The sequence below is a fragment of the Phyllobates terribilis genome, unplaced genomic scaffold (genome assembly GCF_046119375.1).
Source record: "Phyllobates terribilis strain yellow unplaced genomic scaffold, ASM4611937v1 Scaffold_1__5_contigs__length_1240528914, whole genome shotgun sequence".
In the NCBI taxonomy this organism is placed as follows: Eukaryota; Metazoa; Chordata; class Amphibia; order Anura; family Dendrobatidae; genus Phyllobates; species Phyllobates terribilis.
Genome location: NW_027362761.1, coordinates 655094854 through 655116834, shown reverse-complemented (window position 1 = coordinate 655116834; position 21981 = coordinate 655094854).

Sequence of the window (21981 nt, the reverse complement as noted above, 5' to 3'; positions counted from 1 at the left end):
CAGTAGCTTAACAAGACGGTTTAAATGCCCCTTGGAAGAGACGTGCAGGTCGCAGTAGCTTAACAAGACGGTTTAAATGCCCCTTGGAAGAGCGGTGGAGGTCACAGTAGCTTAACAAGACGGTTTAAATGCCCCTTGGAAAAGACATGCTGGTCACAGTAGCTTAACAAGATGGTTTAAATGCCCATTGGAAGAGAGGTGGAGGTCACAGTAGCTTAACAAGATGGTTTAAATGCCCCTTAGAAAAGACATGCAGGTCACAGTAGCTTAACAAGATGGTTTATATGCCCCTTGGAAAAGACATGCAGGTCGCAGTAGCTTAACAAGATGGTTTAAATGCCCCTTGGAAGAGATGTGCAGGTCGCAGTAGCTTAACAAGATGGTTTAAATGCCTCTTCGAAGAGGCTTGCAGGTCGCAGTAGCTTACCAAGACGGTTTAAATGCCTCTTGGATGAGACGTGCAGGTCGCAGTATCTTAGCAAGACCCTTTAAATGCCCCTTGGAAGAGGGGTGGATGTAGCAGTAGCTTAACAAGACGGTTTAAATGCCCCTTGGAAGAGAGCTGGAGGTTGCAGTAGCTTACCAAGACAGTTTAAATGCCCCTTGGAAGAGATGTGCTGGTCGCAGTAGCTTAACAAGAGGGTTTAAATGCCCCTTGGAAGAGATGTGCATGTCGCAGTAGCTTAACAAGACGGTTTAAATGCCCCTTGGAAGAGACGTGCAGGTCGCAGTAGCTTATCAAGACGGTTTAAATGCCCCTTGTAAGAGACGTGCAGGTCGCAGTAGCTTAACAAGACGGTTTAAATGCCCCTTGGAAGGGAGGTGGTGGTCGCAGTAGCTTACCAAGACAGTTTAAATGCCCCTTGGAATAGACATGCAGGTCGCAGTAGCTTAACAAGACCGTTTAAATGCCCCTTGGAAGAGACGTACAGGTCGCAGCAGCTTAACAAGACGGTTTAAATGCCCATTGGAAGAGACGTACAGGTCGCAGTAGCTTAACAAGATGGTTTAAATGCCCCTTGGAAGAGACGTGCAGGTCACAGTAGCTTAACAAGACGATTTAAATGCCACTTGGAAGAGACGTACAGGTCGCAGTAGCTTAACAAGACGGTTTAAATGCCCCTTGGCAGAGACGTGCAGGTCGCAGTAGCTTAACAAGAGGGTTTAAATGCCATTTGGAAGGGATGTGCAGGTCTCAGTAGCTTAACAAGACGGATTACATGCCCCTTGGAAGAGACGTGCAGGTCGCAGTAGATTAACAAGACGGTTTAAATGCCCCTTGGTAGAGACGTGCAGGTCACAGTAGCTTATCAAGACGCTTAAAATGCCCTTTGGAAGAGCAGTGAAGGTCGCAGTAGCTTAACAAGACAGTTTAAATGCCCCTTGGAAGAGACGTGCAGGTTGCAGTAGCTTTACAAGACGGTTTAAATGCCCCTTGGAAGAGAGGTGCAGGTCGCAGTAGCTTAACAAGACGGTTTAAATGCCCCTTGGAAGAGACGTGCAGGTCGCAGTAGCTTAACAAGACGTTTTAAATGCCCCTTGGAAGAGACGTACAGGTCGAAGTAGCTTAACAAGACAGTTTAAATGCCCCTTGGAAGAGACGTGCAGTTCGCAGTAGCTTAACAAGACGGTTTAAATGCCCCTTGGTAGAGACGTGCAGGTCACAGTAGCTTTACAAGACGGTTAAAATGCCCTTTGGAAGAGCGGTGAAAGTCGAAGGAGCTTAACAAGACGGTTTAAATGCCCCTTGGAAGAGATGTGGATGTCGCAATAGCATAACAAGACGGTTTAAATGCCCCTTGGAAGAGACGTGCAGGTCGCAGTAGCTTAACAAGACGGTTTAAATGCACCTTGGAAGAGACGTGCAGGTCGCAGTAGCTTAACAAGATGGTTTAAATGCCCCTTGGAAGAGAGGTGGAGGTCGCAGTAGCTTAACAAGACACTTTAAATGCCCCTTGGAAGAGACGTGCAGGTCGCAGTAGCTTACCAAGATGGTTTAAATGCCCCTTGGAAGAGAGGTGGAGGTCGCAGTAGCTTAACAATATAGTTTAAATGCCCCTTTGAAGAGACGTGCAGGTCTCAGTAGCTTAACAAGACGGTTTAAATGCCCCCCGGAAGAGACGTGCAGGTCGCAGTAGCTTAACAAGACGGTTTACATGCCCCTTGGAAGAGACGTGCAGGACGCAGTAGCTTAACAAGACGGTTTAAATGCCCCTTGCAAGAGACGTGCAGGTCGCAGTAGCTTAACAAGACGGTTTAAATGCCCCAAGGAAGAGACGAACAGGTCACAGTCGCTTAACAAGATGGTTTAAATGCCCCTTGGAAAAGACATGCAGGTCACAGTAGCTTAAGAAGATGGTTTAAATGACCATTGGAAGAGCGGTGGAGGTCACAGTAGCTTAACAAGACGGTTTAAATGCCCCTTGGAAAAGACATGCAGGTCACAGTAGCTTAACAAGATGGTTTAAATGCCCCTTGGAAAAGACATGGAGGTCGCAGTAGCTTAACAATACAGTTTAAATGCCCCTTGGAAGAGGCTTGCAGGTCGCAGTAGCTTACCAAGACGGTTTAAATGCCCCTTGGTAGAGACGTGCAGGTCACAGTAGCTTATCAAGACACTTAAAATGCCCTTTGGAAGAGCAGTGAAGGTCGCAGTAGCTTAACAAGACGGTTTAAATGCCCCTTGGAAGAGACGTGCAGGTCGCAGTAGCTTTACAAGACGGTTTAAATGCCCCTTGGAAGAGACGTGCAGGTCGCAGTAGCTTAACAAGACGGTTTAAATGCCCCTTGGTAGAGAGGTGGAGGTCGCAGTAGCTTAACAAGACTGTTTAAATGCCCCTTGGAAGATTGGAAGAGACGTGCAGGTCGCAGTAGCTTAACAAGACGACTTAAATGCCCCTTGGAAGAGCAGTGGAGGTCGCAGTAGATTAACAAGACGGTTTAAATGCCCCTTGGTAGAGACGTGCAGGTCACAGTAGCTTAACAAGAAGCTTAAAATGCCCTTTGGAAGAGCAGTGAAGGTCGCAGTAGCTTAACAAGACGGTTTAAATGCCCCTTGGAAGAGACATGCAGGTCGCAGTAGCTTTACAAGACGGTTTAAATGCCCCTTGGAAGAGACGTGCAGGTCGCAGTAGCTTAACAAGACAGTTTAAATGCCCCTTGGAAGAGAGGTGGAGGTCGCAGTAGCTTAACAAGACAGTTTAAATGCCCCTTTGAAGAGACGTGCAGGTCGCAGTAGCTTAACAAAACGGTTTAAATGCCCCTTGGAAGAGACGTAGAGGTCGCAGGAGCTTAACAACACAGTTTAAATGCCCATTGGAAGAGACGTACAGGTCGCAGTAGCTTAACAAGATGGTTTAAATGCCCCTTGGAAGAGACGTGCAGGTCACAGTAGCTTAACAAAATGGTTTAAATGCCCCTTGGAAGAGACGTGCAGGTCGCAGTAGCTTAACAAGACCGTTTAAATGCCCCTTGAAAGAGCGGTGGAGGTCGCAATAGCTTAACAAAACGGTTTAAATGCCCCTTGGAAGAGAGGTGGAGGTCGCAGTAGCTTAACAAGACAGTTTAAATGCCCCTTTGAAGAGATGTGCAGGTCGCAGTAGCTTAACAAGATGGTTTAAATGCCCCTTGAAAGAGACGTCCAGGTCGCAGTAGCTTAACAAGACGGTTTAAATGCCCCTTGGAAGAGACGTGCAGGTCGCAGTAGCTTAACAAGACAGTTTAAATGCCCCTTGGAAGAGACGTGCAGGTCGCAGTAGCTTAACAAGACGGTTTAAATGCCCCTTGGAAGAGAGGTGGAGGTCGCAGTAGCTTAACAAGACAGTTTAAATGCCCCTTGGAAGAGACGTGCAGGTCGCAGTAGCTTAACAAGACGGTTTAAATGCCCCTTGGAAGAGAGGTGGAGGTGGCAGAAGCTTAACAAGACAGTTTAAATGCCCCTTTGTAGAGACGTGCAGGTCGCAGTAGCTTAACAAGACGGTTTAAATGCCCCTTGGAAGAGACGTGCAGGTCGCAGTAGCTTAACAAGACGGTTTAAATGCCCCTTGGAAGAGACGTGCAGGTCGCAGTAGCTTAACAAGACGGTTTAAATGCCCCTTGGAAGAGACGTGCAGGTCGCAGTAGCTTAACAAGACGGTTTAAATGCCCCTTGGAAGAGACGTGCAGGTCACAGTAGCTTAACAAGACGGTTTAAATGCCCCTTGGAAAAGACATGCAGGTCACAGTAGCTTAACAAGACGGTTTAAATGCCCCTTGGAAAAGACATGCAGGTCGCAGTAGCTTAACAAGACGGTTTAAATGCCCCTTCGAAAAGACATGCAGGTCGCAGTAGCTTAACAAGATGGTTTAAATGCCCCTTGGAAGAGATGTGCAGGTCGCAGTAGCTTAACAAGACGGTTTAAATGCCCCTTGGAAGAGACGTGCAGGTCGCAGTAGATTAACAAGATGGATTAAATGCTCCTTGGAAGAGCAGTGGAGGTCACAGTAGCTTAACAAGACGGTTTAAATGCCCCTTGGAAGAGATGTGCAGGTCGCAGTAGCTTAACAAGACCGTTTAAATGCCCCTTGGAAGAGACGTGCAGGTCGCAGTAGCTTAGCAAGACTGTTTAAATGCCCCTTGGAAGAAAGGTGCAGGTCGCAGTAGCTTAACAAGACGGTTTAAATGCCCCTTGGAAGAGACGTGCAGGTCGCAGTAGCTTAACAAGACGGTTTAAATGCCCCTTGGAAGAGCGGTGGAGGTCACAGTAGCTTAACAAGACGGTTTAAATGCCCCTTGGAAAAGACATGCTGGTCACAGTAGCTTAACAAGATGGTTTAAATGCCCATTGGAAGAGAGGTGGAGGTCACAGTAGCTTAACAAGATGGTTTAAATGCCCCTTAGAAAAGACATGCAGGTCACAGTAGCTTAACAAGATGGTTTATATGCCCCTTGGAAAAGACATGCAGGTCGCAGTAGCTTAACAAGATGGTTTAAATGCCCCTTGGAAGAGATGTGCAGGTCGCAGTAGCTTAACAAGATGGTTTAAATGCCTCTTCGAAGAGGCTTGCAGGTCGCAGTAGCTTACCAAGACGGTTTAAATGCCTCTTGGATGAGACGTGCAGGTCGCAGTATCTTAGCAAGACCCTTTAAATGCCCCTTGGAAGAGGGGTGGATGTAGCAGTAGCTTAACAAGACGGTTTAAATGCCCCTTGGAAGAGAGCTGGAGGTTGCAGTAGCTTACCAAGACAGTTTAAATGCCCCTTGGAAGAGATGTGCTGGTCGCAGTAGCTTAACAAGAGGGTTTAAATGCCCCTTGGAAGAGATGTGCATGTCGCAGTAGCTTAACAAGACGGTTTAAATGCCCCTTGGAAGAGACGTGCAGGTCGCAGTAGCTTATCAAGACGGTTTAAATGCCCCTTGTAAGAGACGTGCAGGTCGCAGTAGCTTAACAAGACGGTTTAAATGCCCCTTGGAAGGGAGGTGGTGGTCGCAGTAGCTTACCAAGACAGTTTAAATGCCCCTTGGAATAGACATGCAGGTCGCAGTAGCTTAACAAGACCGTTTAAATGCCCCTTGGAAGAGACGTACAGGTCGCAGCAGCTTAACAAGACGGTTTAAATGCCCATTGGAAGAGACGTACAGGTCGCAGTAGCTTAACAAGATGGTTTAAATGCCCCTTGGAAGAGACGTGCAGGTCACAGTAGCTTAACAAGACGATTTAAATGCCACTTGGAAGAGACGTACAGGTCGCAGTAGCTTAACAAGACGGTTTAAATGCCCCTTGGCAGAGACGTGCAGGTCGCAGTAGCTTAACAAGAGGGTTTAAATGCCATTTGGAAGGGATGTGCAGGTCTCAGTAGCTTAACAAGACGGATTACATGCCCCTTGGAAGAGACGTGCAGGTCGCAGTAGATTAACAAGACGGTTTAAATGCCCCTTGGTAGAGACGTGCAGGTCACAGTAGCTTATCAAGACGCTTAAAATGCCCTTTGGAAGAGCAGTGAAGGTCGCAGTAGCTTAACAAGACAGTTTAAATGCCCCTTGGAAGAGACGTGCAGGTTGCAGTAGCTTTACAAGACGGTTTAAATGCCCCTTGGAAGAGAGGTGCAGGTCGCAGTAGCTTAACAAGACGGTTTAAATGCCCCTTGGAAGAGACGTGCAGGTCGCAGTAGCTTAACAAGACGGTTTAAATGCCCCTTGGAAGAGACGTACAGGTCGAAGTAGCTTAACAAGACAGTTTAAATGCCCCTTGGAAGAGACGTGCAGTTCGCAGTAGCTTAACAAGACGGTTTAAATGCCCCTTGGTAGAGACGTGCAGGTCACAGTAGCTTTACAAGACGGTTAAAATGCCCTTTGGAAGAGCGGTGAAAGTCGAAGGAGCTTAACAAGACGGTTTAAATGCCCCTTGGAAGAGATGTGGATGTCGCAATAGCATAACAAGACGGTTTAAATGCCCCTTGGAAGAGACGTGCAGGTCGCAGTAGCTTAACAAGACGGTTTAAATGCACCTTGGAAGAGACGTGCAGGTCGCAGTAGCTTAACAAGATGGTTTAAATGCCCCTTGGAAGAGAGGTGGAGGTCGCAGTAGCTTAACAAGACACTTTAAATGCCCCTTGGAAGAGACGTGCAGGTCGCAGTAGCTTACCAAGATGGTTTAAATGCCCCTTGGAAGAGAGGTGGAGGTCGCAGTAGCTTAACAATATAGTTTAAATGCCCCTTTGAAGAGACGTGCAGGTCTCAGTAGCTTAACAAGACGGTTTAAATGCCCATTGGAAGAGCGGTGGAGGTCACAGCAGCTTAGCAAGACGGTTTAAATGCCCCTTGGAAAAGACATGCAGGTCACAGTAGCTTAAGAAGATGGTTTAAATGACCATTGGAAGAGCGGTGGAGGTCACAGTAGCTTAACAAGACGGTTTAAATGCCCCTTGGAAAAGACATGCAGGTCACAGTAGCTTAACAAGATGGTTTAAATGCCCCTTGGAAAAGACATGGAGGTCGCAGTAGCTTAACAATACAGTTTAAATGCCCCTTGGAAGAGGCTTGCAGGTCGCAGTAGCTTACCAAGACGGTTTAAATGCCCCTTGGTAGAGACGTGCAGGTCACAGTAGCTTATCAAGACACTTAAAATGCCCTTTGGAAGAGCAGTGAAGGTCGCAGTAGCTTAACAAGACGGTTTAAATGCCCCTTGGAAGAGACGTGCAGGTCGCAGTAGCTTTACAAGACGGTTTAAATGCCCCTTGGAAGAGACGTGCAGGTCGCAGTAGCTTAACAAGACGGTTTAAATGCCCCATGGTAGAGAGGTGGAGGTCGCAGTAGCTTAACAAGACTGTTTAAATGCCCCTTGGAAGATTGGAAGAGACGTGCAGGTCGCAGTAGCTTAACAAGACGACTTAAATGCCCCTTGGAAGAGCAGTGGAGGTCGCAGTAGATTAACAAGACGGTTTAAATGCCCCTTGGTAGAGACGTGCAGGTCACAGTAGCTTAACAAGAAGCTTAAAATGCCCTTTGGAAGAGCAGTGAAGGTCGCAGTAGCTTAACAAGACGGTTTAAATGCCCCTTGGAAGAGACATGCAGGTCGCAGTAGCTTTACAAGACGGTTTAAATGCCCCTTGGAAGAGACGTGCAGGTCGCAGTAGCTTAACAAGACAGTTTAAATGCCCCTTGGAAGAGAGGTGGAGGTCGCAGTAGCTTAACAAGACAGTTTAAATGCCCCTTTGAAGAGACGTGCAGGTCGCAGTAGCTTAACAAAACGGTTTAAATGCCCCTTGGAAGAGACGTAGAGGTCGCAGGAGCTTAACAACACAGTTTAAATGCCCATTGGAAGAGACGTGCAGGTCGCAGTAGCTTAACAAGATGGTTTAAATGCCCCTTGGAAGAGACGTGCAGGTCACAGTAGCTTAACAAGATGGTTTAAATGCCCCTTGGAAGAGACGTGCAGGTCGCAGTAGCTTAACAAGACCGTTTAAATGCCCCTTGAAAGAGCGGTGGAGGTCGCAGTAGCTTAACAAAACGGTTTAAATGCCGCTTGGAAGAGAGGTGGAGGTCGCAGTAGCTTAACAAGACAGTTTAAATGCCCCTTTGAAGAGATGTGCAGGTCGCAGTAGCTTAACAAGACGGTTTAAATGCCCCTTGAAAGAGACGTCCAGGTCGCAGTAGCTTAACAAGACGGTTTAAATGCCCCTTGGAAGAGACGTGCAGGTCGCAGTAGCTTAACAAGACAGTTTAAATGCCCCTTGGAAGAGACGTGCAGGTCGCAGTAGCTTAACAAGACGGTTTAAATGCCCCTTGGAAGAGAGGTGGAGGTCGCAGTAGCTTAACAAGACAGTTTAAATGCCCCTTGGAAGAGACGTGCAGGTCGCAGTAGCTTAACAAGACGGTTTAAATGCCCCTTGGAAGAGAGGTGGAGGTCGCAGAAGCTTAACAAGACAGTTTAAATGCCCCTTTGAAGAGACGTGCAGGTCGCAGTAGCTTAACAAGACGGTTTAAATGCCCCTTGGAAGAGACGTGCAGGTCGCAGTAGCTTAACAAGACGGTTTAAATGCCCCTTGGAAGAGACGTGCAGGTCGCAGTAGCTTAACAAGACGGTTTAAATGCCCCTTGCAAGAGACGTGCAGGTCGCATTAGCTTAACAAGACGGTTTAAATGCCCCAAGGAAGAGACGAGCAGGTCGCAGTAGCTTAACAAGATGGTTTAAATGCCCATTGGAAGAGCGGTGGAGGTCACAGCAGCTTAGCAAGACGGTTTAAATGCCCCTTGGAAAAGACATGCAGGTCACAGTAGCTTAACAAGACGGTTTAAATGCCCCTTGGAAAAGACATGCAGGTCACAGTAGCTTAACAAGATGGTTTAAATGCCCCTTGGAAAAGACATGCAGGTCGCAGTAGCTTAACAAGACGGTTTAAATGCCCCTTGGAAAAGACATGCAGGTCGCAGTAGCTTAACAAGATGGTTTAAATTCCCCTTGGAAGAGATGTGCAGGTCGCAGTAGCTTAACAAGACGGTTTAAATGCCCCTTGGAAGAGGCTTGCAGGTCGCAGTAGCTTACCAAGACGGTTTAAATGCCCGTTGGAAGAGACGTGCAGGTCACAGTAGCTTAACAAGACCCTTTAAATGCCCCATGGAAGAGCGGTGGATGTCGCAGTAGCTTAACAAGACGGTTTAAATGCCCCTTGGAAGAGAGGTGGAGGTCGCAGTAGCTTACCAAGACAGTTTAAATGCCCCTTGGAAGAGATGTGCAGGTCGCAGTAGCTTAACAAGACCGTTTAAATGCCCCTTGGAAGTGCGGTGGAGGTCGCAGTAGCTTAACAAGACGGTTTAAATGCCCCTTGGAAGAGATGTGCATGTCGCAGTAGCTTAACAAGACGGTTTAAATGCCCCTTGGAAGAGACGTGCAGGTCGCAGTAGCTTAACAAGACGGTTTAAATGCCCCTTGTAAGAGACGTGCAGGTCGCAGTTGCTTAACAAGACGGTTTATATGCCCCTTGGAAGAGAGGTGGAGGTCGCAGTAGCTTAAAAAAGACAGTTTAAATGACCCTTGGAAGAGACGTGCAGGTCGCAGTAGCTTAACAAGACCGTTTAAATGCCCCTTGAAAGAGCGGTGGAGGTCGCAGTAGCTTAACAAGACGGTTTAAATGCCACTTGGAAGAGACATTGAGGTCGCAGGAGCTTAACAAGACGGTTTAAATGCCTATTGGAAGAGACGTACAGGTCGCAGTAGCTTAAAAAGATGGTTTAAATGCCCCTTGGAAGAGAAGTGCAGGTCACAGTAGCTTAACAAGACGGTTTAAATGCCCCTTGGAAGAGACGTGCAGGTCACAGTAGCTTAACAAGACAGTTTAAATGCCCATTGGAAGAGACGTGCAGTTCGCAGTAGCTTAACAAGACGGTTTAAATGCCCCTTGGAAGAGACGTGCAGGTCGCAGTAGCTTAACAAGACGACTTTATTACCCCTTGGAAGAGCAGTGGAGGTCGCAGTAGATTAACAAGACGGTTTAAATGCCCCTTGGTAGAGACGTGCAGGTCACAGTAGCTTAACAAGACGCTTAAAATGCCCTTTGGAAGAGCAGTGAAGGTCGCAGTAGCTTAACAAGACGGTTTAAATGCACCTTGGAAGAGACGTGCAGGTCGCAGTAGCTTTACAAGACGGTTTAAATGCCCCTTGGAAGAGTCGTGCCGGTCGCAGTAGCTTAACAAGACGGTTTAAATGCCCCTTGGAAGAGACGTCCAGGTCGCAGTAGCTTAACAAGACGGTTTAAATGGCCCTTGGAAGTGACGTGCAGGTCGCAGTAGCTTAACAAGATGGTTTAAATGCCTCTTCGAAGAGGCTTGCAGGTCGCAGTAGCTTACCAAGACGGTTTAAATGCCTCTTGGATGAGACGTGCAGGTCGCAGTATCTTAGCAAGACCCTTTAAATGCCCCTTGGAAGAGGGGTGGATGTAGCAGTAGCTTAACAAGACGGTTTAAATGCCCCTTGGAAGAGAGCTGGAGGTTGCAGTAGCTTACCAAGACAGTTTAAATGCCCCTTGGAAGAGATGTGCAGGTCGCAGTAGCTTAACAAGAGGGTTTAAATGCCCCTTGGAAGAGATGTGCATGTCGCAGTAGCTTAACAAGACGGTTTAAATGCCCCTTGGAAGAGACGTGCAGGTCGCAGTAGCTTATCAAGACGGTTTAAATGCCCCTTGTAAGAGACGTGCAGGTCGCAGTAGCTTAACAAGACGGTTTAAATGCCCCTTGGAAGGGAGGTGGTGGTCGCAGTAGCTTACCAAGACAGTTTAAATGCCCCTTGGAATAGACATGCAGGTCGCAGTAGCTTAACAAGACCGTTTAAATGCCCCTTGGAAGAGACGTACAGGTCGCAGCAGCTTAACAAGACGGTTTAAATGCCCATTGGAAGAGACGTACAGGTCGCAGTAGCTTAACAAGATGGTTTAAATGCCCCTTGGAAGAGACGTGCAGGTCACAGTAGCTTAACAAGACGATTTAAATGCCACTTGGAAGAGACGTACAGGTCGCAGTAGCTTAACAAGACGGTTTAAATGCCCCTTGGCAGAGACGTGCAGGTCACAGTAGCTTAACAAAACGGTTTAAATGCCACTTGGAAGAGATGTGCAGGTCTCAGTAGCTTAACAAGACGGATTACATGCCCCTTGGAAGAGACGTGCAGGTCGCAGTAGATTAACAAGACGGTTTAAATGCCCCTTGGTAGAGACGTGCAGGTCACAGTAGCTTATCAAGACGCTTAAAATGCCCTTTGGAAGAGCAGTGAAGGTCGCAGTAGCTTAACAAGACAGTTTAAATGCCCCTTGGAAGAGACGTGCAGGTTGCAGTAGCTTTACAAGACGGTTTAAATGCCCCTTGGAAGAGAGGTGCAGGTCGCAGTAGCTTAACAAGACGGTTTAAATGCCCCTTGGAAGAGACGTGCAGGTCGCAGTAGCTTAACAAGACGGTTTAAATGCCCCTTGGAAGAGACGTACAGGTCGAAGTAGCTTAACAAGACAGTTTAAATGCCCCTTGGAAGAGACGTGCAGTTCGCAGTAGCTTAGCAAGACGGTTTAAATGCCCCTTGGTAGAGACGTGCAGGTCACAGTAGCTTTACAAGACGGTTAAAATGCCCATTGGAAGAGCGGTGAAGGTCGAAGGAGCTTAACAAGACGGTTTAAATGCCCCTTGGAAGAGATGTGGATGTCGCAATAGCATAACAAGACGGTTTAAATGCCCCTTGGAAGAGACGTGCAGGTCGCAGTAGCTTAACAAGACGGTTTAAATGCACCTTGGAAGAGACGTGCAGGTCGCAGTAGCTTAACAAGATGGTTTAAATGCCCCTTGGAAGAGAGGTGGAGGTCGCAGTAGCTTAACAAGACACTTTAAATGCCCCTTGGAAGAGACGTGCAGGTCGCAGTAGCTTACCAAGATGGTTTAAATGCCCCTTGGAAGAGAGGTGGAGGTCGCAGTAGCTTAACAATATAGTTTAAATGCCCCTTTGAAGAGACGTGCAGGTCTCAGTAGCTTAACAAGTCGGTTTAAATGCCCCCCGGAAGAGACGTGCAGGTCGCAGTAGCTTAACAAGACGGTTTACATGCCCCTTGGAAGAGACGTGCAGGACGCAGTAGCTTAACAAGACGGTTTAAATGCCCCTTGCAAGAGACGTGCAGGTCGCAGTAGCTTAACAAGACGGTTTAAATGCCCCAAGGAAGAGACGAGCAGGTCACAGTCGCTTAACAAGATGGTTTAAATGCCCATTGGAAGAGCGGTGGAGGTCACAGCAGCTTAGCAAGACGGTTTAAATGCCCCTTGGAAAAGACATGCAGGTCACAGTAGCTTAAGAAGATGGTTTAAATGACCATTGGAAGAGCGGTGGGGGTCACAGTAGCTTAACAAGACGGTTTAAATGCCCCTTGGAAAAGACATGCAGGTCACAGTAGCTTAACAAGATGGTTTAAATGCCCCTTGGAAAAGACATGGAGGTCGCAGTAGCTTAACAATACAGTTTAAATGCCCCTTGGAAGAGGCTTGCAGGTCGCAGTAGCTTACCAAGACGGTTTAAATGCCCCTTGGTAGAGACGTGCAGGTCACAGTAGCTTATCAAGACACTTAAAATGCCCTTTCGAAGAGCAGTGAAGGTCGCAGTAGCTTAACAAGACGGTTTAAATGCCCCTTGGAAGAGACGTGCAGGTCGCAGTAGCTTTACAAGACGGTTTAAATGCCCCTTGGAAGAGACGTGCAGGTCGCAGTAGCTTAACAAGACGGTTTAAATGCCCCATGGTAGAGAGGTGGAGGTCGCAGTAGCTTAACAAGACTGTTTAAATGCCCCTTGGAAGATTGGAAGAGACGTGCAGGTCGCAGTAGCTTAACAAGACGACTTAAATGCCCCTTGGAAGAGCAGTGGAGGTCGCAGTAGATTAACAAGACGGTTTAAATGCCCCTTGGTAGAGACGTGCAGGTCACAGTAGCTTAACAAGAAGCTTAAAATGCCCTTTGGAAGAGCAGTGAAGGTCGCAGTAGCTTAACAAGACGGTTTAAATGCCCCTTGGAAGAGACATGCAGGTCGCAGTAGCTTTACAAGACGGTTTAAATGCCCCTTGGAAGAGACGTGCAGGTCGCAGTAGCTTAACAAGACAGTTTAAATGCCCCTTGGAAGAGAGGTGGAGGTCGCAGTAGCTTAACAAGACAGTTTAAATGCCCCTTTGAAGAGACGTGCAGGTCGCAGTAGCTTAACAAAACGGTTTAAATGTCCCTTGGAAGAGACGTAGAGGTCGCAGGAGCTTAACAACACAGTTTAAATGCCCATTGGAAGAGACGTACAGGTCGCAGTAGCTTAACAAGATGGTTTAAATGCCCCTTGGAAGAGACGTGCAGGTCACAGTAGCTTAACAAGATGGTTTAAATGCCCCTTGGAAGAGACGTGCAGGTCGCAGTAGCTTAACAAGACCGTTTAAATGCCCCTTGAAAGAGCGGTGGAGGTCGCAGTAGCTTAACAAAACGGTTTAAATGCCCCTTGGAAGAGAGGTGGAGGTCGCAGTAGCTTAACAAGACAGTTTAAATGCCCCTTTGAAGAGATGTGCAGGTCGCAGTAGCTTAACAAGACGGTTTAAATGCCCCTTGAAAGAGACGTCCAGGTCGCAGTAGCTTAACAAGACGGTTTAAATGCCCCTTGGAAGAGACGTGCAGGTCGCAGTAGCTTAACAAGACAGTTTAAATGCCCCTTGGAAGAGACGTGCAGGTCGCAGTAGCTTAACAAGACGGTTTAAATGCCCCTTGGAAGAGAGGTGGAGGTCGCAGTAGCTTAACAAGACAGTTTAAATGCCCCTTGGAAGAGACGTGCAGGTCGCAGTAGCTTAACAAGACGGTTTAAATGCCCCTTGGAAGAGAGGTGGAGGTCGCAGAAGCTTAACAAGACAGTTTAAATGCCCCTTTGAAGAGACGTGCAGGTCGCAGTAGCTTAACAAGACGGTTTAAATGCCCCTTGGAAGAGACGTGCAGGTCGCAGTAGCTTAACAAGACGGTTTAAATGCCCCTTGGAAGAGACGTGCAGGTCGCAGTAGCTTAACAAGACGGTTTAAATGCCCCTTGCAAGAGACGTGCAGGTCGCATTAGCTTAACAAGACGGTTTAAATGCCCCAAGGAAGAGACGAGCAGGTCGCAGTAGCTTAACAAGATGGTTTAAATGCCCATTGGAAGAGCGGTGGAGGTCACAGCAGCTTAGCAAGACGGTTTAAATGCCCCTTGGAAAAGACATGCAGGTCACAGTAGCTTAACAAGACGGTTTAAATGCCCCTTGGAAAAGACATGCAGGTCACAGTAGCTTAACAAGATGGTTTAAATGCCCCTTGGAAAAGACATGCAGGTCGCAGTAGCTTAACAAGACGGTTTAAATGCCCCTTGGAAAAGACATGCAGGTCGCAGTAGCTTAACAAGACGGTTTAAATGCCCCTTGGAAGAGGCTTGCAGGTCGCAGTAGCTTACCAAGACGGTTTAAATGCCCGTTGGAAGAGACGTGCAGGTCACAGTAGCTTAACAAGACCCTTTAAATGCCCCATGGAAGAGCGGTGGATGTCGCAGTAGCTTAACAAGACGGTTTAAATGCCCCTTGGAAGAGAGGTGGAGGTCGCAGTAGCTTACCAAGACAGTTTAAATGCCCCTTGGAAGAGATGTGCAGGTCGCAGTAGCTTAACAAGACGGTTTAAATGCCCCTTGGAAGTGCGGTGGAGGTCGCAGTAGCTTAACAAGACGGTTTAAATGCCCCTTGGAAGAGATGTGCATGTCGCAGTAGCTTAACAAGACGGTTTAAATGCCCCTTGGAAGAGACGTGCAGGTCGCAGTAGCTTAACAAGACGGTTTAAATGCCCCTTGTAAGAGACGTGCAGGTCGCAGTTGCTTAACAAGACGGTTTATATGCCCCTTGGAAGAGAGGTGGAGGTCGCAGTAGCTTAAAAAAGACAGTTTAAATGACCCTTGGAAGAGACGTGCAGGTCGCAGTAGCTTAACAAGACCGTTTAAATGCCCCTTGAAAGAGCGGTGGAGGTCGCAGTAGCTTAACAAGACGGTTTAAATGCCACTTGGAAGAGACATTGAGGTCGCAGGAGCTTAACAAGACGGTTTAAATGCCTATTGGAAGAGACGTACAGGTCGCAGTAGCTTAAAAAGATGGTTTAAATGCCCCTTGGAAGAGAAGTGCAGGTCACAGTAGCTTAACAAGACGGTTTAAATGCCCCTTGGAAGAGACGTGCAGGTCACAGTAGCTTAACAAGACAGTTTAAATGCCCATTGGAAGAGACGTGCAGTTCGCAGTAGCTTAACAAGACGGTTTAAATGCCCCTTGGAAGAGACGTGCAGGTCGCAGTAGCTTAACAAGACGACTTTATTACCCCTTGGAAGAGCAGTGGAGGTCGCAGTAGATTAACAAGACGGTTTAAATGCCCCTTGGTAGAGACGTGCAGGTCACAGTAGCTTAACAAGACGCTTAAAATGCCCTTTGGAAGAGCAGTGAAGGTCGCAGTAGCTTAACAAGACGGTTTAAATGCCCCTTGGAATAGACATGCAGGTCGCAGTAGCTTAACAAGACCGTTTAAATGCCCCTTGGAAGAGACGTACAGGTCGCAGCAGCTTAACAAGACGGTTTAAATGCCCATTGGAAGAGACGTACAGGTCGCAGTAGCTTAACAAGATGGTTTAAATGCCCCTTGGAAGAGACGTGCAGGTCACAGTAGCTTAACAAGACGATTTAAATGCCACTTGGAAGAGACGTACAGGTCGCAGTAGCTTAACAAGACGGTTTAAATGCCCCTTGGCAGAGACGTGCAGGTCACAGTAGCTTAACAAAACGGTTTAAATGCCACTTGGAAGAGATGTGCAGGTCTCAGTAGCTTAACAAGACGGATTACATGCCCCTTGGAAGAGACGTGCAGGTCGCAGTAGATTAACAAGACGGTTTAAATGCCCCTTGGTAGAGACGTGCAGGTCACAGTAGCTTATCAAGACGCTTAAAATGCCCTTTGGAAGAGCAGTGAAGGTCGCAGTAGCTTAACAAGACAGTTTAAATGCCCCTTGGAAGAGACGTGCAGGTTGCAGTAGCTTTACAAGACGGTTTAAATGCCCCTTGGAAGAGAGGTGCAGGTCGCAGTAGCTTAACAAGACGGTTTAAATGCCCCTTGGAAGAGACGTGCAGGTCGCAGTAGCTTAACAAGACGGTTTAAATGCCCCTTGGAAGAGACGTACAGGTCGAAGTAGCTTAACAAGACAGTTTAAATGCCCCTTGGAAGAGACGTGCAGTTCGCAGTAGCTTAGCAAGACGGTTTAAATGCCCCTTGGTAGAGACGTGCAGGTCACAGTAGCTTTACAAGACGGTTAAAATGCCCTTTGGAAGAGCGGTGAAGGTCGAAGGAGCTTAACAAGACGGTTTAAATGCCCCTTGGAAGAGATGTGGATGTCGCAATAGCATAACAAGACGGTTTAAATGCCCCTTGGAAGAGACGTGCAGGTCGCAGTAGCTTAACAAGACGGTTTAAATGCACCTTGGAAGAGACGTGCAGGTCGCAGTAGCTTAACAAGATGGTTTAAATGCCCCTTGGAAGAGAGGTGGAGGTCGCAGTAGCTTAACAAGACACTTTAAATGCCCCTTGGAAGAGACGTGCAGGTCGCAGTAGCTTACCAAGATGGTTTAAATGCCCCTTGGAAGAGAGGTGGAGGTCGCAGTAGCTTAACAATATAGTTTAAATGCCCCTTTGAAGAGACGTGCAGGTCTCAGTAGCTTAACAAGACGGTTTAAATGCCCCCCGGAAGAGACGTGCAGGTCGCAGTAGCTTAACAAGACGGTTTACATGCCCCTTCAAAGAGACGTGCAGGACGCAGTAGCTTAACAAGACGGTTTAAATGCCCCTTGCAAGAGACGTGCAGGTCGCAGTAGCTTAACAAGACGGTTTAAATGCCCCAAGGAAGAGACGAGCAGGTCACAGTCGCTTAACAAGATGGTTTAAATGCCCATTGGAAGAGCGGTGGAGGTCACAGCAGCTTAGCAAGACGGTTTAAATGCCCCTTGGAAAAGACATGCAGGTCACAGTAGCTTAAGAAGATGGTTTAAATGACCATTGGAAGAGCGGTGGGGGTCACAGTAGCTTAACAAGACGGTTTAAATGCCCCTTGGAAAAGACATGCAGGTCACAGTAGCTTAACAAGATGGTTTAAATGCCCCTTGGAAAAGACATGGAGGTCGCAGTAGCTTAACAATACAGTTTAAATGCCCCTTGGAAGAGGCTTGCAGGTCGCAGTAGCTTACCAAGACGGTTTAAATGCCCCTTGGTAGAGACGTGCAGGTCACAGTAGCTTATCAAGACACTTAAAATGCCCTTTCGAAGAGCAGTGAAGGTCGCAGTAGCTTAACAAGACGGTTTAAATGCCCCTTGGAAGAGACGTGCAGGTCGCAGTAGCTTTACAAGACGGTTTAAATGCCCCTTGGAAGAGACGTGCAGGTCGCAGTAGCTTAACAAGACGGTTTAAATGCCCCATGGTAGAGAGGTGGAGGTCGCAGTAGCTTAACAAGACTGTTTAAATGCCCCTTGGAAGATTGGAAGAGACGTGCAGGTCGCAGTAGCTTAACAAGACGACTTAAATGCCCCTTGGAAGAGCAGTGGAGGTCGCAGTAGATTAACAAGACGGTTTAAATGCCCCTTGGTAGAGACGTGCAGGTCACAGTAGCTTAACAAGAAGCTTAAAATGCCCTTTGGAAGAGCAGTGAAGGTCGCAGTAGCTTAACAAGACGGTTTAAATGCCCCTTGGAAGAGACATGCAGGTCGCAGTAGCTTTACAAGACGGTTTAAATGCCCCTTGGAAGAGACGTGCAGGTCGCAGTAGCTTAACAAGACAGTTTAAATGCCCCTTGGAAGAGAGGTGGAGGTCGCAGTAGCTTAACAAGACAGTTTAAATGCCCCTTTGAAGAGACGTGCAGGTCGCAGTAGCTTAACAAAACGGTTTAAATGCCCCTTGGAAGAGACGTAGAGGTCGCAGGAGCTTAACAACACAGTTTAAATGCCCATTGGAAGAGACGTACAGGTCGCAGTAGCTTAACAAGATGGTTTAAATGCCCCTTGGAAGAGACGTGCAGGTCACAGTAGCTTAACAAGATGGTTTAAATGCCCCTTGGAAGAGACGTGCAGGTCGCAGTAGCTTAACAAGACCGTTTAAATGCCCCTTGAAAGAGCGGTGGAGGTCGCAGTAGCTTAACAAAACGGTTTAAATGCCCCTTGGAAGAGAGGTGGAGGTCGCAGTAGCTTAACAAGACAGTTTAAATGCCCCTTTGAAGAGATGTGCAGGTCGCAGTAGCTTAACAAGACGGTTTAAATGCCCCTTGAAAGAGACGTCCAGGTCGCAGTAGCTTAACAAGACGGTTTAAATGCCCCTTGGAAGAGACGTGCAGGTCGCAGTAGCTTAACAAGACAGTTTAAATGCCCCTTGGAAGAGACGTGCAGGTCGCAGTAGCTTAACAAGACGGTTTAAATGCCCCTTGGAAGAGAGGTGGAGGTCGCAGTAGCTTAACAAGACAGTTTAAATGCCCCTTGGAAGAGACGTGCAGGTCGCAGTAGCTTAACAAGACGGTTTAAATGCCCCTTGGAAGAGAGGTGGAGGTCGCAGAAGCTTAACAAGACAGTTTAAATGCCCCTTTGAAGAGACGTGCAGGTCGCAGTAGCTTAACAAGACGGTTTAAATGCCCCTTGGAAGAGACGTGCAGGTCGCAGTAGCTTAACAAGACGGTTTAAATGCCCCTTGGAAGAGACGTGCAGGTCGCAGTAGCTTAACAAGACGGTTTAAATGCCCCTTGCAAGAGACGTGCAGGTCGCATTAGCTTAACAAGACGGTTTAAATGCCCCAAGGAAGAGACGAGCAGGTCGCAGTAGCTTAACAAGATGGTTTAAATGCCCATTGGAAGAGCGGTGGAGGTCACAGCAGCTTAGCAAGACGGTTTAAATGCCCCTTGGAAAAGACATGCAGGTCACAGTAGCTTAACAAGACGGTTTAAATGCCCCTTGGAAAAGACATGCAAGTCACAGTAGCTTAACAAGATGGTTTAAATGCCCCTTGGAAAAGACATGCAGGTCGCAGTAGCTTAACAAGACGGTTTAAATGCCCCTTGGAAAAGACATGCAGGTCGCAGTAGCTTAGCAAGACGGTTTAAATGCCCCTTGGAAGAGGCTTGCAGGTCGCAGTAGCTTACCAAGACGGTTTAAATGCCCGTTGGAAGAGACGTGCAGGTCACAGTAGCTTAACAAGACCCTTTAAATGCCCCATGGAAGAGCGGTGGATGTCGCAGTAGCTTAACAAGACGGTTTAAATGCCCCTTGGAAGAGAGGTGGAGGTCGCAGTAGCTTACCAAGACAGTTTAAATGCCCCTTGGAAGAGATGTGCAGGTCGCAGTAGCTTAACAAGACGGTTTAAATGCCCCTTGGAAGTGCGGTGGAGGTCGCAGTAGCTTAACAAGACGGTTTAAATGCCCCTTGGAAGAGATGTGCATGTCGCAGTAGCTTAACAAGATGGTTTAAATGCCCCTTGGAAGAGACGTGCAGGTCGCAGTAGCTTAACAAGACGGTTTAAATGCCCCTTGTAAGAGACGTGCAGGTCGCAGTTGCTTAACAAGACGGTTTATATGCCCCTTGGAAGAGAGGTGGAGGTCGCAGTAGCTTAAAAAAGACAGTTTAAATGACCCTTGGAAGAGACGTGCAGGTCGCAGTAGCTTAACAAGACCGTTTAAATGCCCCTTGAAAGAGCGGTGGAGGTCGCAGTAGCTTAACAAGACGGTTTAAATGCCACTTGGAAGAGACATTGAGGTCGCAGGAGCTTAACAAGACGGTTTAAATGCCTATTGGAAGAGACGTACAGGTCGCAGTAGCTTAAAAAGATGGTTTAAATGCCCCTTGGAAGAGAAGTGCAGGTCACAGTAGCTTAACAAGACGGTTTAAATGCCCCTTGGAAGAGACGTGCAGGTCACAGTAGCTTAACAAGACAGTTTAAATGCCCATTGGAAGAGACGTGCAGTTCGCAGTAGCTTAACAAGACGGTTTAAATGCCCCTTGGAAGAGACGTGCAGGTCGCAGTAGCTTAACAAGACGACTTTATTACCCCTTGGAAGAGCAGTGGAGGTCGCAGTAGATTAACAAGACGGTTTAAATGCCCCTTGGTAGAGACGTGCAGGTCACAGTAGCTTAACAAGACGCTTAAAATGCCCTTTGGAAGAGCAGTGAAGGTCGCAGTAGCTTAACAAGACGGTTTAAATGCACCTTGGAAGAGACGTGCAGGTCGCAGTAGCTTTACAAGACGGTTTAAATGCCCCTTGGAAGAGTCGTGCCGGTCGCAGTAGCTTAACAAGACGGTTTAAATGCCCCTTGGAAGAGACGTCCAGGTCGCAGTAGCTTAACAAGACGGTTTAAATGGCCCTTGGAAGAGACGTGCAGGTCGCAGTAGCTTAACAAGACGGTTTAAATGCCCCGTGGAAGAGACGTCCAGGTCGCAGTAGCTTAACAAGACGGTTTAAATGCCCCTTGGAAGAGACATACAGGTCGCAGCAGCTTAACAAGACGGTTTAAATGCCCATTGAAGAGACGTACAGGTCGCAGTAGCTTAACAAGATGGTTTAAATGCCCCTTGGAAGAGACGTGCATGTCGCAGTTGCTTAACAAGACGGTTTAAATGCCCCTTGGAAGAGAAGTGCAGGTCGCAGTAGCTTAACAAGACAGTTTAATTGCCCCTTGGAAGAGACGTGCAGTTCGCAGTAGCTTAACAAGACAGTTTAAATGCCCTGTGGAAGAGGCGTGCAGGTCGCAGTAGCTTAACAAGATGGTTTAAATGCCCCTTGGAAGAGACGTGCAGGTCGCAGTAGATTAACAAGATGGATTAAATGCCCCTTGGAAGAGCAGTGGAGGTCGCAGTAGCTTAACAAGACGGTTTAAATGCCCCTTGGAAGAGATGTGCAGGTCGCAGTAGCTTAACAAGACGGTTTAAATGCCCCGTGGAAGAGACGTGCAGGTCACAGTAGCTTAACAAGACGGTTTAAATGCCCCTTGGAAGAGACGTGCAGGTCGCAGTAGCTTAACAAGACGGTTTAAATGGCCCTTGGAAGAGACGTGCAGGTCGCAGTAGCTTAACAAGACGGTTTAAATGCCCCTTGGAAGAGACGTCCAGGTCGCAGTAGCTTAACAAGACGGTTTAAATGTCCCTTGGAAGAGACATACAGGTCGCAGCAGCTTAACAAGACGGTTTAAATGCCCATTGAAGAGACGTACAGGTCGCACTAGCTTAACAAGATGGTTTAAATGCCCCTTGGAAGAGACGTGCATGTCGCAGTAGCTTAACAAGACGGTTTAAATGCCCCTTGGAAGAGAAGTGCAGGTCGCAGTAGCTTAACAAGACAGTTTAATTGCCCCTTGGAAGAGACGTGCAGTTCGCAGTAGCTTAACAAGACGGTTTAAATGCTCCTTGGAAGAGACGTGCAGGTCGCAGTAGATTAACAAGATGGATTAAATGCCCCTTGGAAGAGCAGTGGAGGTCGCATTAGCTTAACAAGACGGTTTAAATGCCCCTTGGAAGATATGTGCAGGTCGCAGTAGCTTAACAAGACGGTTTAAATGCCCCGTGGAAGAGACGTGCAGGTCGCAGTAGCTTAACAAGACGGTTTAAATGCCCCTTGGAAGAGACGTGCAGGTCGCAGTAGCTTAGCAAGACAGTTTAAATGCCCCTTGAAAGAGAGGTGCAGGTCGCAGTAGCTTAACAAGACAGTTTAAATGCCCCTTGGCAGAGACGTGCAGGTCGCAGTAGCTTAACAAGACGGTTTAAATGCCCATTGGAAGAGAGGTGGAGGTCGCAGTAGCTTAACAAGACGGTTTAAATGCCCCTTGGAAGAGACGTGCAGGTCGCAGTAGCTTAACAAGACGGTTTAAATACCCCTTGGAAGAGACGTGCAGGTCGCAGTAGCTTAACAAGACGGTTTACATGCCCCTTGGAAGAGACGTGCAGGTCGCAGT